Below are 11,928 nucleotides of genomic sequence, written 5' to 3' on the forward strand. Positions count from 1 at the left end.
CAGGAATGTTAAGGAAACTTACTCTTACCCAGTACCCTGAAGCCAACATTGAAATTGTGTCTTGAAAAACAGTTTTTGTGCCCACTCGTGCTTTTTAACGTGACTCCTGGTTGGAGGATTTGCAGCACCATCTGGCTCCGGAGTCTTGAACTATTTACAGAACAGACTCATAGAGTAATAAATTACCCTCTGCCTATCATTTTATTTCCCTTCTTTTTTTCTCTCTAAACGTTCTTTTCATTTTTCGGTTCCCGAAACCGAGATGCGGGTTACATTTCTGTGGGTGAACCAGTTGCCATGAGTGCTGCTGCTTAATGCTTCTGTCATTGGAAGTCTGGTGTCCAAGCCACTGTCCCAAGCCAGCATGACTCCAGCTGCCTGGAATTCCATTCATCTCTTCGGGCTGGGACGTCAGCAGCCACACTTCCCCTGCTGTGATCCCGCACGATCAGACTGGCCCTGAGACCCAGGGCGCAGTTAGTGGCTTTACCAAATAAGGATTTCAGCCACGGGCCAGGGAAAGCCCTGGGGTTCTCTGCCCTACTTAGCACTCACACCTGGCCGTACTCCTATGTGCTGGGAACACCCATGAGACTATATTCATCAAACAGCGAGTTCACTTTTTTTGTGTGGGAGTGTTGTGTGACAAGGGGCACGTGGGTGACAGAGTGAGTGTTTTCTAGTTACTCAATAAACAGCAAGCACCTCTGGAGGATGACAAGTATGTTCCTAAGATGCTTGTTTGTTTGTTGCTTAAGTGATCACTGAACTTGACAGTCAGATAGCTTTCACATGTTGGGGGACAGAAATAGAAGTCTCTATCAGATGATTAGTCAAATCAGATTCCGGTCGTGGAAGTCATAGGTAATGATTCATCCAAACAGATCTGAAGATTCCAGAGTCAGCAGCCATACACGTCCCTCCACTTCTTTCTCTTTCCCTAGCATCCTGTTTGTTCCTTGAAAGGTGACCTTCCCCCCGCCACCACCACTAGCTACTAATATGACCAGGTACTTAGAAACAGTTTTCAGAAGCTGGCCAGTGATGGCTCTCTGCTCCTCAGGCCCATGTGCTAATTTTATACAGATGAACGGAGGGCTTGAGGGCCACCAGAGGCCCACAAAAGCAGGATACAGCTCTCCTTTTAGAGAAAGACCATCTCCTCTAGGCTTAGCTGCATGGACAGAGCGGAAGCTCACTGGAATGCCCCTCAGGTCAGGCACTTCCATGACTGAAGGAATCCCTCTGGGGTTTTCTTGGAATTTGGCTTCCTTCAACAAAACAAGGAGAAGAAATCTAACCTTCTACATGCCTTACAAATAGGAAGGTGACCTCTATGTTGGCAGGGAAGAGCTTTCTTTTCAGAGAAAGCTGACAGGCTAGGAGTTACTTATCTCAAACATAATGGCCTTGCCCAAGCCGTGGACTCCAGTATTTCTGGTGGGAAGGAAGCATCACAGCGGAGGGGGTGTCTGGGCGGCTGAGAGAAACTCACCAACTTCCCTCCTGGCCAATGTATGCTGGAAATATTCCCCAGAAACCTAAATATTTCTGGGAAGCTATGGGAGAAGCAAGAATGGGAAAAGGGGAAAGAAAACCTATATCTTTAATGTGGGGATATTGTCCCTCATGCATGTGTGTGTGTGGGTATGTATGTGTATCCTCAGCCTGCACGTGCTGCGATTTCAGGCCAGTAATCTGACATGAATCCGAGGGTGAGGGTCTAGTTCTCTCTCTGCTAAGTTGCCATCCTTAAGGATTATATATTTATCATGAAATTGTAAAGCACGTGACATTTTACTATAGGATTTCCTTTTTCCAAGTTCCCCTAATTGGATGTGGGATTGACTTAAAAACATTTCTAGTAAATAGGAGGAAAGGACTGTCAGTAATAGCTAGGTTAAAAAATGCATGTGATTAAGGAGAGCAAGATAATTGAGGAAAAAATTTGTTTATCTAGCAAAGAGCAGTAAGGTGGGCTGTATTTGGGGTAGGAATTTTTTTTAATGCTGGAAATGTTCAGCATTTTTCTTAGTAATTTTCTAGAAGTGAAAAGTAACCAAAAATTGTTATATTCTAGAATAGACCAAAATCATAACTTCTCTAAAATGAAGACATCATAAATTCATTCCCTCTGAATATTTTCCCTGGATCATGGTTCAAAGTTGTTTCAGTTCAGCTGCCTCAATGGTCAGAGCCAGAAGGAAGTTATCAACAGATTTTTCTTATCCTTCAGTCAAACACCAACTCCAGCTCCCCCTCCTTCATGAGATGTTCTCCAGTGGCTTTATGTGGCATTGTTTCTTTTTTCTGTGATATTTGGAAGCATGCATTATAGCTACCACATAACTTATCACCTTACATTCTTCATTACTTAGTTTTTCAAAATCAATTTTATTTTCTTATGTGTAAGTATCCAAAGGTTTGGGCTTGGGAAGAGCTCTAATCTTTGAATTTCCAACTCCCTTTATGCTCAAGTCAGTTTATGGCATAGAAGGACTGGGGTCCTCACCATCTCCATGACAAGTGCCACCATTTCATGCAGTTATGCCTGACCTCCCAGGGTGGACGAGGGGATGGACCCCCAAACATTGCACCCCTACCCACAGAATTAATTACCCTGTGGGAATTGATTTCAGTGGGGAGGTGTTTTGCTTTAAGGTGTATTGCTTTAAGAGCAGCTCTGTTCACCACCACCATCTCCGCCTTCCCAGCCAGTGACTGATTTGGGAATTAGCATGAGTCCCAATTCTGGCCAATGAGTTTTGGCCAGAAGGGGGAAAGTTCTTTCATACTTTCTTACTTTCAGGAAAGAGCCAGATGAAAGCAGGTTTTCTCCAGCTCCACTTGGACGTGAACAAGAATGCTGATAAGCCCTTTTGGGTGCTGTTGGCCACTAGGGGAGCCAAACCTAACATGAGCCCAGTGCAGAAGGAAGAGCAGACAGATGGACGGAACCTGTAAGTCAGACCACGTCTTTGAGTTGCTAAATCTGCCAACCTTAAAGGCCATGGTACCTCCAGATTTCTCTGGATATGTGCTTAGTATTTAAACCAATTTGTTGTTTTCTGTTCCTTAGAGCCGCAGGCCTCATAACTCATGCAGCTGTTACCCTTCTGTATGGTCTGCCTTTTCACACACACACTTTGCTTGAAAATCTTCTGGTTTCTTTAGGATAAGAGAACTAAGAACAGATCATAGGATTAACATGTTTTAAAGACTCTTCACATATATTATTAAGGTGCTTTCCAGAAAATTTGCACTATTCTCTCTCTTCCTGTCCTTTTGCCAGCAGGCCACTCTAGTCCCAAACACTAGTCATGGCCGACTGGAGAGACGGAGCTTTACTCTTGATGTTGTGTCTTTGCCTCCCTTCTCTGGGGAGCTGTGAGCTATAGTCCAGTAGGTTCACGAAGGAAAGAGTATCCAGGATAAGTTGATCTGGAGGCAAGGAGTTGGGAAATTGATCTGCTGGGAAATTGAGGATATGGGGCAGGATGATGGACAAAGGAGATGGTGAGATTTCAGCCTGGGCCTAGAGATGGAGGGAAGGGAGATCAGCAAGAAAGGAAAGGGAGGACACAGAGAACAGCCTCTTAATGTGTAATCATGAGAAACCTCAAATGCCATCTTTGATAAAGTTAGTGCTCTGCATAACAGGTGCAGGCTACTCAGGGTTGATGATGAAAGGCCCTGTGTTTGGGAGCATCCTCTCTGACTCCCCTCTCATTGCTCCTCTCTCTATTCAACTTTTTTCCAGCTTAGCTTAGGTCTAATTGAGAAATAAAATGGTAAAATATTTAAAGTATCTAACATGATGATATGATATACATGTACATTGTGAAAGGATTCCCTCCATTGAGTTAATTAACACACCATCACCTCACATATTTACCTTTTTCTTTGGTGTGTGTGGGAACATTTAAATTCTACTCTCTTAGCAGATTTCAATTATACAGTATGGCGTTATCAGTTATAGTCACCATGTTATCCAGTAGATCCTCAGAGTTTTTTCTCTAACTTTTACGCTTTATCATCTCAATGCCCTTCTGGGCCATCAATAAGTATGGGAAGGTTGGGGTGTTTCAGTGTGGAAACTTTTTCCACAAGAAGGCCATGCATCCAAAGACAGACTTACAAATAAGAGGAGGGGGCTAGGAAATCATAATCATCTCTGTGACTTAATTTAATGAGTCCTAAGCATGCCTCCTGCCTCTCAGTTTCTTCTCTTTCCACCAGGGCTTAAAATTCCTCCCAAAATAAAAGCATGGAACTTTTTAGGCCAGAAAGAGCCATCTACTCCAACAGTTCAGTTAATAGATGAAGAGGTTGGTTCAAATACATGAAGTGACTTTGAGCATGTTGGTGGTGGAAGCCCAGAAAATAACTCAGGTGCCCATACCTCAGCGCAAAGTCTTTCCCTTTGTATGGCTTTGCTCTTCAAGATTCATTTCATATGGTTTCAAAGATGTTTCAGTATTAAAATCAATGGAAATGCTTTCCAGTTTGCCAGTTAATAGCAAGGTATATGCCCCAGATGGGGAGATAGGGAGAGGTGGGAGACTCAGGAGGGCCAGGGAAGGAGGAGGAAGGAAAGACAGAGCAGAAGAAACTGAACAGAACTTGTTAACCAAAGGCCCACCTGTACTACTGCATTCCTTCTTCTCTCCCTCAAACAGAGTCCCAACCCTGCTAGACCCCTCTTTTGACTTTACTGAAATGCATACTGCTGCTCCAGGGAAGATGTAACACTTTAGCTTGAGATTGGGATTGTCAGTTGCTCTAGAAATGTGCTATCACTTCTGATTTACCCAGCCTCGGACACAGTGGAGCATGACTTTGATCCTTAAGCAGGTTTTATGGGACTTGAGGCAATCTGGTCTCCCAGGTTTCTAGGAATCGTGAAATAATCCTTCAGTCCAGTACCAACCAAATCTTTTGTAGAATGAGATATTTAGTCGTTCTGCCCACAACTTAAGGGTCCAGGGATTATGTATTGGAGCCATATAGATGGTTAAAGATGGAAAAAAATACAGACAAGTTAGCTTGCAGAAAAGTAGAACGTGCCTTAAGTCTGCACCTTTTCTTGGTATTGAAATTGTAAAGGTGTTGATCTTGTTATTTTCACAAAGGATATGGAGCAATAGCAGTATCTTTGGAAATGATGAAGGATTTCCTAAAATTGAGCATGCAAACACGTTGGAATGTTCCTGAGATAGGTTGTGAAATGTTTTCTGGATTTCTTCACCAATAGTATGGATTTGGTAGTCAATCTGGAATCAAGTGACCTCCAGAGGTCCCTGTCACTAAAGAGGTTAATGAGTCTGCAAAGCTATGAAACAGTGGAGTTTCCAGGACTTCTATGAGGGAGTTGGCTTCTGATGTTGAGTAAACACATTCTTCTCAAAGAATTATAACTTTTCTGAGGTTCAACATGCTACTTCAAACCACCCCTTCATAAATTACAATTTTCAAATTTTCTAAACAGTCTTCACATGTGCAGACCAGATTAAGTGATATTTCCAAGTTTTATGTTATTGTTATTTTTTTTTCCTGGAAGAACATTACGAGTGTCAGTTAAAAGGGTAAGGCAGGCGAACACAAAGAGAACCCCAACTAGGGTGTGAAGAATTTTGAAGATTGAATATGACATGGAGATTGGCATCCAACTTAAGCCGGGATGAAAGACTCACATGCCACTGGGAAATGTGGCCAGCAACCAAATGGCTGGGTTACCCGGCATTTGTTCTAAGTGATATCAACCTCTTGGGACGTTGTATTTTTCCTTATCCCCTTTTTAATAGTGAGATCATAACAACTTGCATTTTGCAGAACTAAGCCAAGGGAATTGTCACTCTTTCTAATTTAAGAGGATGAATATATGGTCTGAAAAAAATCTTTCAATTTTATTATGACACCAAGGATAAACACTGCTGCTTCGCAGGGAAGAGGTATACAGGAAGAGGTATATTCTTTCTTCGCCAGCTCCTTTGTTCTTATCTGTTTCCTTCCCCTTCCCTTTCCCTCTTTCATTTTACCTTCTTCTCCTTTTCCCTCCTCCTCCTTCTCCTTCATCTTCTTCTTCCTCCTCTTCCTCCACTTTCTTCTTCCTTTCTTCCCCTTCTTCTTCTCCTTAGGGCTTTAGTGAGGATGATCTGCTGTAACAAGTATGTAAATCACTCAGCTCATCATTATTCAATGACCTGGAGTCTACTTGCCTGAGTTCAAAATGTTGACTTTCCTCAGAAACCTATCCACTCCCTACATCCCTCATTGTCCCAAGACTTGAAGTCAGAGGGCATCTGTATGATATTACCCTTCCTGTTGCCCTTGTCAGTCTGTCTGTCCTTCCCTAAGACGTGTTGCTCAGTGCCTTGAACCTCGTGGCCTTGTTGAATCTGGTAGTTTGGCAGCTGGATTTCATGGGAGGGGGTCTGGGGAGGAGGGCAGAGGTGTTTTTACAACAAGCTGATGGAACTTAAGTTTCAGGGCTCCTCGTGTCCCTGGGCTCCTTTCAGTGCCCTAGAGGGGCCCTAGTGATGTGTCCATGTGGTCTTGTTTCTCGTTGCATTTACAAAAGTAAGATATTTTAACCATAACTGGTTAAGTCCACTGACTTTTCCATTCTAACTTGCCTCATTCGCACTCCTCCTCAAGTTGGAGAGTAACTACAGGCATTTTTGGATCTAAGGGGACATTGTAGAAAGATACATTTATGTGGTTTGCAGTCACTTCTATGTGAAGTAATAGGCTGCCACTCTTGCACTGGAATGACTTCCAAGTATTTTTATTGCCCACCTGGTATCCAACAGGAAGATGTAGGGTTAGAGGTGGTATCATGACATACATGTCCTGTAGTGTCTGATGCTGAGTGCATGTGTGTCACAGAGGAGAAACAAAGTTTGGAAATCATGGAACCAGAAGGTAGTCTGTTGAAAAGTGTTACATAAATGTATAATACAAAAAAATTTTTTTTTGATTTTGTGATGTTTATGGCATTTGTTACTTTAAGTATTTTCTAGGTTGTTGTGACTTTTCTGATTTTCAAAGAACGTTCATTTTTACCTAATTAAAAAATTTTTTTATTTATAATGTTAGTTTCAGGTGTACAGCAAAGTGACTAGGTTATACATATACATACATACATACATATATATAGTTCTTCCTTTCAGACTCTTTTCTATTATATGTTTTTACAAGAAATTGAATATGGTTCCCTGTGCCATACATTTTTACCTAATTTTGAATTTGTAATTTTATAGTATTTTTTCTTAAATAAGACCCTCTAAACTGTATACTTTTCAGGGCAACCTAACTTGAGTCCTCCCTGACATAAGAGGGAGACTGAACGGGGAGAGAGCATGGGGAGCGCATCTGTGACACCACCAGGTGGGCCTGTGAAAGATACTCAGGGCCCGGTACCAGGGGCTCCGTGTTTGGTGCCTGTGCCCACATGTACGTGTAGTGGGCACTGATACGTGCATGATACCAGGGCTACTGTAGACACTGACGCTTCTCTACGTATTGAAGAATGAATTATGCCAGAGGGGATAGGAAATTGTAATTTAGCTGTGCTAATTATTATACTAGTCTACATCAATCGCTTACCACCAATACCTAATTACTGTAGAGCAGAATAATTTTGTACACCAATTAATGTTTCAGAGTCTCTTGTTTCAGGTTTATTTGATTGTAACCTCACATATCCTCTACGTGCAATCATCTTGCAAAATTTGAAGAGTGAGCTCCAACAACTCAAGCTTTAATTGCTCCAAGATTTCAGTTGCTCAAATCATGGTGCTTTCAATGTGTCTGTGTGTTAACCGTTCTGAAATCCCCACGATTAAAAATAAATTGACCTTACATCTTTAGTGGTTAGAGCTACCTTTAGGCTAATACCTCTCTTTCAGCGATTTGGAAGATGGGAAGGGTTACATATACTCTGTGGGATAGGTTTATCTTCTACTATGTGCCAGAATTTTTTGTTTATAAATGTAAACTGCCCTTAATGTAGTCTTTATTATTGAACTGTACACAGTAAGTATTTTCTTTTGATGTTTTCCCTTAAGTGCATGCTCTGAACATTTCATAATCTATGTATTATGGATTATTTATGAAGTGCCTACTTTGTGCCAAAGACCTGCCACATAGCCACCAGGCCTGTGAGGGAGAGGGATCCACAAACCCACGACACTGACGCTGGCGAGTGGGCCGTGAGCGGTAAGATGGGTGTGTGGGAGTGAGAAGGGGCCTAGCCTGGCCTGGTTGTATGTGCAACACTGTGAGTGAAGAGGTCACAGAAAGTTTTCTATGATGAGGTGGTGTTTGAGTTGAATATTGGAAGACTGTTCAGAAAGGCTTGGACCTTTGGATACAGAAGAAAGACCAATTAATGTGTCAACATACACAGCCACCATTTTTGCTTCCATGAAGCCCTTTTGGAATCTGGGCAGGAGGATCTGACCAAGGCCCTAGAGAGGGACATCTGTGTTTTTGATTCTCCCCAGTGTATTTTGGAAGAACTACTCTTTCAACTTCTTGGCGTCTCTTGCCTTCTGTGTTAAGATAATACTGCAGAGCCAGGAAAGCAATTAACCCAAGCCAGTAATTAACTTTCTCCTTGCATGGGCATAATGAATTGAGGTTTCTTAGCTGATGAAATTTACTGTGGATTTTTCTGCATGAGATCTCCTTTGTTGGCAGTTTTACCAGCAACATAGATGCCACATTTCCTGAGCTTTAATTAGTCTAGAATCTCAGAAGCTCAAATCCTGGTACCTTCAATCTGTATGTGTATCAATATCCTGCTCGTAAATGCTCCAGGCTCCTTCCTGTATATTCTTCTTAGCACAGTGCCTTGAACCTGATAGGTACACAATCAACTTTGTGAATGAAAGCGGTTGAATGAATGAATGCATATCCAGGATAAACTTTATTATCAACATGAGTAAGTCTCAAACAGGGGTTGTGTGGGAAATAGTTAAATTCTTTTCTTTTTTTTCTTGATCTGCTTAATAATGCCAAACTTTCTCCCTTCTCTCCGCCCCCCAACAGAAATAATACCCACTCACAAAAACACTTTAAATTCCAAAAAGAGGGGACTTAGGAAACAGTTTTCAGTCTATTTTTAAGCTCACAGGGGTTTAAAGACTAATTCTTTGTGAAAATGCATTTAATCCAGAAAACATGCTTTGTTGAGATACCAGAAAAACATATTTTCTTTGAACAGTTTAGGTTTAAAACACACCAAACTCAAATTAAAAAAAAAAAAAAAACCCTCCAACCACAGTTATGGCTGAATGGCAAACAGAGAGGAGTGAGTGACCCCAGATGACATCCAGAAAGAATAGCAGTGCTCCTCCTGGCTAGCCTGGAAGGAAGACACGCAGGCCAGTTTCCAGCAACAGAACCCTGGTCCCCTCTTGGTCCCCCAGCCAGGGAGGTTTCTACAGCCACCTAAAAGGATGCTGTCTAAAGCCTAGTGGATTTGCTGTCTGATGGAACAGAGTAAGACATGCCCAGCAACCCTGTAATGAAACATGGCCGAGGCTGGGGGAATCCCGGCCAAGGTGAAGGGTTGCACAGGTAATGCATTTTGGCCCTGGGGTGTCTCTAGTAAAGACCCAGCTGTGTTTCCTTTTCTCCAGGCCTCTCATCACCTTGAGTTATGGGTCTAAACTGAAATAGAAAATTGTTCTCTCCTCAGTTACAGACCCAGCAACTAGGCACACCTACTGTATTCATCTTCCAGGCTGACATTGATAGAGTTAGAGATTCGATCTAAATAAAAATAATCCTCAGGCTGAGAATTATGGGATGAGTCACAGGAGTTACTTTAAAACATCGTTTTGGTGGTCAGGACGAAAGCAGGCATGGCCTTGAGGAATCTCTTCTCTCTAGGACTCCTTTTCTTTGTTTGGGTGACTGTTACCATCCTTTCTAGTTCTGACATGGTATGATCCTTTAATTCCTCCCCTTCCTGCTTTGGGTCTAATGTGCCCAGATGTAGGCAGATCAGCTGGCCATCCTGTGGTATACTTGTTGCCTGAGAGGAGATAGCGATCCTGCCTATGCTTCCTAAAAATGCTGTAAGCTACATATACACTGTACTATGTGCAGTTTCTGGAAGTTCAAGGTCTGGTGTCAGTCCGATGACTCGACTACAGAGAAGTGGATTCTGGCTCATTTAAGCCGAAAAGGGGTTTACCACAAGAATTATATGTAATGTTACTCACAGATCCCTGGGAGGCAGGAAACCACTTGAAATAATGAAATACGGCCAAAACCTACCCAGAGTTGCCCTGGCAAGGACATTGCTCAGTTTATGGGTAGCTGGAGCATTTGTCTTAGCCTCCCAAGTATGGTTAGATATCTAACTCTTGAGTATAGATTCTCTATCAGAGAGTAAGCCAGAATAGTCAGATTTCAGCTATCAGTTTTAAAAAGCAGTTTAGGTTATGCTGATTCAGCTGCACACAGGAAAGCAAGAAAATGTGTCACCAGATTATACCAGATTAAGGATGGTAAATTATGTGACTAACGTATGCAACTCTAATTTAGCTTAACGCTCACTGCCAAAATAAACTTTGTTGGCGGCCCCTAGAGTTGAAGTTGGCCTACAGATGATATCACAGCATGCATGCTGAGATACGGAGAGGAATACTGATACTGCAGAAAGGAGCCCAATTATATGAGTCCCCACCTCCCAGTGTGAAAAAGCCAGAAACTCACTTTACCAGCCTCCCTTGCTCTGTCCATTGGGTGCCCCTGTACCCTTGCTGTGAAGCTGGTGATATAAAGAAACAGGTAAAACTTTATGAATAAGCATAATACAAATCAGAAATGGGTTTTCACTATGAAGATAATGACAAGAATTAGCAATATGAATATTAGATATGGGATACCGTTGTGATGAAATCAATATTTAGGATATTATAATGGAATGAATTGTGTTTCCCTCAAATTCATACATTGAAGCTCTAACCCCAGAACCTCAGAATGTGGCTGTATTTGGAGACAGGGCCTTAAAGAGATGATTAAGTTAAAATGAGGCCAATAGGTTGGGCCCTAATCCTACTGGACTGGTGTCCTCATAAGAAGAGGAAATTTGGACATACTGTGAGAGACTGGAGAAGTGCGTGCCCAGAGGACAGACTATGTAGGTCTCAGGAGAAAGCAACCCTGCTGACAACTTGACTGTGGGCTTCCAGCCTCCAGAACCGTGAGAAATAAATTTCTGTTGTTTAAGCCTCCCAGATGGTGGTAATTTTTCAATGGTAGTCATAGCTTGGAATACCCAAATTTTCTGAAATGAGTAAGATTTAAAAGTAAACTATGGCCTCTTAGGGATTACTTGCATTTGTAATGAAATTACTAGCTATGCTGTATATGAGTATGAACCTAAATCTGGAAATCAACCACCAATAATCATAGTAAAATTTAATTAATTCAGACTCTGTAAGGGAAGGGAAGAAGTAGGTAAAGGCCTGAATAATTTATAAATTAAAAAAAATTTTGATCTTTGCACTGATTCTAATTTTATTGGAAGGTAAGCATTATAGGATTAGAGAGTTTATTTGAAAATCATCTAGTTAGTTAGTTAGTTCAATTAACTTGGATCACTCCTGTCCCCTCCAAAACCCCGAGCTACATTAAAAAAGTTATCATCAACAGTGAAAAAAATGTATTCATGTATACTTGTGGCTGCGTGTATGGATGTGTGTGCTTCAGACTGATATGGTAGTTGTTAGTGCTGTCCACCCATATTTCCAAGTTGTTTTCCTTTTAGGCAAATGATAGGATAGAATTTCTTTGTCCTTTTGAAGGCAGGCATGATTATATGACTTGATTTGGCTAGTAAAGTGTGATTGGAAAGGATGTGTGTCCCTTCCAGACAGAAGGCTGTGAGAGCCAGTGCATAATTTTCCA

This window comes from Camelus dromedarius, chromosome 5 (genome assembly GCF_036321535.1).
Source record: "Camelus dromedarius isolate mCamDro1 chromosome 5, mCamDro1.pat, whole genome shotgun sequence".
Classification (NCBI taxonomy): Eukaryota; Metazoa; Chordata; class Mammalia; order Artiodactyla; family Camelidae; genus Camelus; species Camelus dromedarius.